The sequence below is a fragment of the Hylobates moloch genome, unplaced genomic scaffold (assembly GCF_009828535.3).
Source record: "Hylobates moloch isolate HMO894 unplaced genomic scaffold, HMol_V3 SCAFFOLD_2, whole genome shotgun sequence".
NCBI lineage: Eukaryota > Metazoa > Chordata > Mammalia > Primates > Hylobatidae > Hylobates > Hylobates moloch.
Window position 1 is genome coordinate 97,072,808 of NW_026652277.1, and position 6,377 is coordinate 97,079,184.

The 6,377-nt window shown below is 31.9% G+C and overlaps 1 non-coding gene across 1 annotated transcript; it reads left to right on the forward strand.

Moving 5' to 3' along the window:
• The first annotated feature begins 313 nt into the window (after nt 1-313).
• Nucleotides 314-372, forward strand: LOC116477576 (U7 small nuclear RNA). The gene has a single exon (XR_004250546.1). It is a non-coding gene; the product is annotated as a U7 small nuclear RNA (small nuclear RNA).
• Nucleotides 373-6,377: the final 6,005 nt, after the last annotated feature.

Consider the following 6,377-nt stretch of genomic DNA (forward strand, 5'->3'; position numbering starts at 1 on the left):
ACATCCAAACTATATCAATATTTTGAAGAATTAGTTCAGGAAAGTCATTAAATGAACAAAGAACAATAATAATAGCAGCAATAACACAACTCTGAAGACAAGGGATAAAATTGATTTCCATGGTTGTATTTCCATGCTGTATTATTTAACATGTGTGATTGTTAAAAAATGAGGTACAAAAAGAAACAGGAAAATATGAACCATACACAGAAGAAAAGCCAAGCAAAATAGTCAATAGAAACTGCAACGATGAAGCCCAGATGTTGAACTTACTAAACAAAAGTTTTTAAATTAGCTATTAAAATATATTTTTCAGTTTTACAACTCTTTTAGAATGTGTCTAGTAGATTTTCTGGTCTTTACCAGAAAAAAGATTAAAAATATGTTCAAAGAACTAAAGAAAATTATGCACAAATAATTAAAAGGAAATATAGAATGATATTTACAATGACAATATAAAGAAGTATATTTTTTTAAAAAGAATCATATGTAAATGCTAAATTTGAAAAGTATAAGAACTGAAATGAAACGGGTACAACATTTTCATCTGGCAAGAGAACAAATCATAAAATTCAAAGATATACCAATTGAGATTATTTAGTCTTAAAAAAAAAAAAAGAGAAAGAACAATAAACAGAGCTCCAGTAACCTCCAGTAACCTCCAGGGCATCATCAAGCTTATTGACATGTATGGAGAGTGTCAGAAGAAAAGAGAGACAAAAAGTGGCAGAAATAATATTTGTGACTTTGGAAAGTCTAAACTTTGCCTTAATCTTCATTTTCCAAGAGTGTTTAAAAAAAACAACATCACATTAATGGATACACTGAAAAGGCTCAAAAAACTCCCAAGGAGATAACTCAAAGAGTTTAAACCTAAACATCTAGAAATGTCATAGTCAAACTGTTGAAAGCCAAAAAGATATTTTTTTTCCAACTTTTATGTTAGATTCAGGGGCTACACGCACATGTTTGTTACAAAAGTATATTGTGTTTTACTGAGGTTTGGGGTGTGATTTAACCCACACCCAGGAGTGAGCGTAGTACAAAACAGATAATTTTTAAAGTGGCAAGTGAAAAATGACTCAAAATATACAAGGCAGCTTCAGTAAGTTCAACAGCTGACTAATCATCAGAAGCACTAGAGCCATAAAGTGGTGAAATGACATATTAAACTGTTGGGAAAAAAAGACTGTCAATCAATAATTATCTAGCCAGCAAAACTATGCTTCTAAAATAAAGGAAAAATACAGACATTCTTTAATTAATTAAAAAGAAAGCCTGAGAGAATTCATAGCTAGTAGCCCTATTCTGTAAAAAATAGTACAGAAATATCATATGGCTAAATGAAGAAACACTGCTGAATGACTTGAATCTATGCCAAGAAATAAAGAGAAAGTATATAGAAAAGGTAACTACATAGGTAAAAATTATAATTTAAAAAACAGTATAAATGTAGTTTTGGTTTGTAACTCTTCTTCTCCTTTATAATTCATATGTCTTACTGGTTCAAGGTATTTGTAGAATTCTCTGTTCGATTATTAGCTGATCAATAAGCTAAATAAATTGAGTTTATCATGGGCACACATGACAAAAAATATAGTTTAAAGCATATATAGACCTGTGTACAGCAATAGTTATAAAATTGTACCATCATTAGTACAAAGGAGGAGAGAAGAAATTGAGCTAACTTGATATTTTATATTGTATGTAAGATAAATTGCTATAAATCTGAACTATATGATTATAGCTAACATGTTAATTATAATCCTCAAGGAAACCAATAAGAAAATAACCTAAAATATAGTAAAAAAAAAACATCTGGTGAGTTAAAATCAACATTAGAAAATATCTATTTAATAGAAGACAGGAATAGAGAAACTTAATGACCTAAGATGTATAGGAAACAACTAGGAACTTGATAAATGTGAATCCCACATTATTAATAATTGTATGAATTATAAATGGATTAGTCATTCCAATGAAAAAAACTGAGATTAAAGAAACACACACACACACACAAAAACCATCATGATCCAACTATATACTATTAATAAGAGACACATTTTAGATTCAACCTTCATTCTGAAGGGTATAAGCCCTCGAGAATGCACTCTTTTCAGCTTGGGTTGCTTCACACAGGCATGCAAATTTATAACAAAGCAAGAGAGTACCAAGAGGTACCAAAGTGGATCAACTGTGTTCTGTAAATATCCCATCTGCTTTGTGTAAAAGCAGCCCTATATCCAGCTTCTGATATGAATTACAAACCTGTCACGGCTGAGACTCCTCCTTTTTCCTGTTGTTCCCTGAACAGAAGAAGTTAAAGGGTCATGGTGGCAATCATAACTTTGTAATATAATGGAACACTTGCTGTGTTTTCAGGCCAGTGTTCTCACTTTGGGGACCAGGACTTCTAAACCTGAGGAACCAGATTTGCATGGACAGGAACCATAGAGATCCCAGTGAGTGAGATGATATATAAAGTCAATCCTATCCCCTACCCCTCCACCCTCTTGGAGTCTCACTCTGTCACTTGGGCTGGAGTGCAGTGTTGCCATCTCGGCTCACCACAACCTCCGCCTCTCAGGTTACCTCTCTTGGTTTTCGGACCCATTTGCTCCTCTTTTGGGGGCACGACAACATACAGAGGTTATTGCTTTAATGAGTATACTCTATCTGATGTATAATGCCTTATTTTTAAAGAGTATTTCTCTATTCTTGTGTTTCAGCTGAGCCTAGGAGGCAGTTTCAGTGCTTTAGGATGTGTGGATACAATTCTTTGGTATTGGGTCCAATTTTACACCTTCTTTGCTGTGAAATTTTATATCACTGGAAGTTTTTGTTGTTGTTGTTGTTGTTGTTGTTGTTGTTGTTTGGTGGGGGAAGAGGGGTTATGTCTGTTGGTAAGGAATGTTGCAAGCCTCCAGATAGTTTTTGACTGAGGCTCTACCTACGGGGAAGGCAACTGTATGTGCATAATAGGTACCTATCGCTGTACAAAAAAAAACAAAGCAAAACGAAAAGAAAAACAAAATAGAAACAAAACAAAACAAAAAACAAACTGTGGACTCTGAAAGAAGAAAGAGTCCCAATGTACTTGATTTGTAATCGAATGGCTTTTTAACTTCTCAAGGAATAATGCCATACTGGAGGTTCAGCATTAGGCTTTTTTGCTTACAGGTTGGACATTCAAGGATAGCATAACAAAACTGGCTGTGGTAAGTGAGACAACGCTGTTGGTCCTATCCATATCCTTCATCTATCACCAGGGCTACTCTGTGCTATTGTGTCCCTTTTACCAGCTCTTTGGTGAATGATCAACTGACCAAGTTTTTCAGTCTATTCAGCTGTTTAGTACTTTTTCATGGTGGATTCTTATTTATGTGATAAAAATCTTATCAGTGCATGCTCGTTACCATTTGTTCATTGACATACCTCTACCCAGACCTTTGTATCTACACTTTTTTCGACTGTTTCTTTTTAAATGCTGATTAAGTGATTAGGTCATTGGCCATTGCCTAAGAATTGATATGTATTTTTGCTACTACTTTGAAAAAGATACAGTTCTAAGTACAAAAGTATGTAAATGTACATAACACATATCACTGACTTTTAAAGAATTTATCACAATTCATTTTACAGAAAAAAGTAATGAGCAATAAATAATGTTTCGTGATGTTTTGTATGATCCTTTTTAAGGCAGACACCATTACTTTAAATGGTGAATTTCACTCTAAGCACATGCTATATATTTAGTGTACTATTTGCCACCTGGTATCTTATTCATACATGTATCCCAGCTTTCAGATCACCAGAGACCATTGATTACCACAGAGAACACAAACTATTCATAGTTGTTCTGCGCTTAGTAACCAAAATTGTATATGTATGTAGTGTGTGCATGTGTAATGTGTGTGGTGTGTGTGTGTGTGTGTGTGTGCAAGGTGATTAAAAGAAAGAGCAAAAGATAGTGTCAGAGAGTATAAGAAAACTTAAAAACAATTTTCAAATTTGCTATTTATTCCAAAAAGCAAAGTAATAATATACTGTTAATTTGCTCTTGAGATTGAGAGAGCAGTCTTTTAATTCCTGTTTAGTTTTCATCACCTTGAAGTAATTTAAATATAAAATAAAAATTTAATAATATGTAAGAAAGATCATTAGAAAAACGTCACCTAAATTGAATTAATTACTAATACATTGTTATGGTATGCAACATGGCAGTAACTCAGAAAAAAAAACTTTATATTTTTTATTTCAAAAACACAAGCATATTTATTGCTCTTTTTTGGCCTCAGTGTATTTAAAACTGAATTTAAAAAATGATTTAGAACAATCAAAGTAGAGCTCTAAGTTTGAGACATTTGTTATATTGCTACCCACTTCCCACTAAGTAGAATGGAAAAAAGAGAAAATAAATGATTTTCATATTTTGGTGACAGTGATGTGTGTTGCATAAGTTAAGCATTTAATGTTACTTTAGAGATATTTGACATATATCTCAGGTGAACTTACACAGATTTGTTTATTGCTATTTGAATTCATTTGTCCATTTATCACCTATTGAACAATTTTTGACATGATAGTGCTGAAGAATCTGTTAAACATGGAATCAAAGAATATGCTACATTTCTTATCCTTTAATATTCAGTAATAAGAACACCAAGAAATCCTCTAAATCATTGTCTATAAAACTGATAAAACATGACAGAAATTACTTCCATAATATTCAAAGATGATGAGGTTTCCCTACAGGGTTTTGATTACATGCTTTGCATTTGTTGACCTTGTGTTTGCCTATGTATATGACTTATTTAATATGTTATAAAAAGTACACAATAAAAATACTAATAATTAATGTTAACTAAAAGTGTATATGCTTATTTTATATGTGTTATGACTAATATTTAAATCACCTTTTCATGATGGGTATGTCATAAATATTTAATATCCCCATTCTTCAAACAGTGTTCAAATTAAGCAAATTCCCAGAGGATGTATACATTTTACTGCTGCAGACAGGAGTTAAACATAAGCCTAACCACAGACCTATATTCTTTCCAATATCCCATACAGCTTCTAGGATGATTAAGAGTGTTTGTCTGTTTATGTGTATGTACACATAAGCAATAATATGTTTTAATTAATTCCTTCCAGATTGTATGAAAGAATAGTTCAAAGAAAGCAAAATATTATCTGTGATATAATCTATTCCTTTAAAACATGCATTATAAATCTAGAGTTAAGTCCTGTTATAGAGTCATCAAAATAGAATGAAAAATATTAAAATTATTTTATATTTATTTGTTATTTTTTCATTTGTAATAAAATATAGCTTTTTCTAGCTAATATACAAGATTTGATGACTGTAAACTGCCATTTTATGATTGATGTTAAATGATAATTCTAAATATATAATAGACATTTATGCTACCACCAATGATATGTAATTGAGTCTGTATTCATATTTCATCTCTCAATATAAAGTTATATGCATATGTTTTCTTTTATCCTTTTAAAATTATTTTTAAATTATATTTTTTCTATTAGAATTATTTATCAAAATTTTGCTAATTTGTTTGATCAACTTCAAAACAAAATTAGAAACCCAAAAATAATGCTTCATCTTTCAAGTTCAATGGACAGCAAGTTGATATAATAGATGCTCCCAATGAAGATATACATCCTGAACTATGCGACCATAAAAAGCAAAGCTCAACACAGACTCAATGTATTAACAGTCATCTTGTTTATAGACATTAAGGCAGGATCACAGTAATTTATGTTCAAGCCACTATCTTTCTTTTCATTTATTGTGATAGGCCCGTAATGGCCTCCATGGTGTTTATTGCAACTCTAAGTAATCTCCAGTTTCAGAACTTACGAATTTGCTACCCTTTCTGACTGGAGTGTTCTTATCCTGGATATCCACATAGTGTGGTTCTTCATTAACTTCGGCTTCCTGTTGACATTTAAAGAGAGCTTTCCTCTACCATAAAATAGCAACTCCTCTTCTGGGCCCCAGTGTTCTCTACTCTCCCCAGTCTGTTTTATTTTATTCATAACACATGTAACTACAGGACATATTATATATTTATATTTATATTTTGTTATTGCCTGGTTCCCCTACATTAAAGCAAGCTTTCAGAGCAGATATTCCACTAATTTTTCACTATCTAGAATAGTGTATATTTCACAGGTCAAAGCCGAGTGTGTGTGTGTGTGTGTGTGTGTGTGTGTATATGAACTATGTGACCATGAAAAGTAAAACTCAACACAGACTCAATGTATTAAAAGTCATCTTATTTATAGACATTAAGGCAGGATCACAGTAATGGATGTTCAAGCCACTATCTTTGTCTTCATATAAATATATA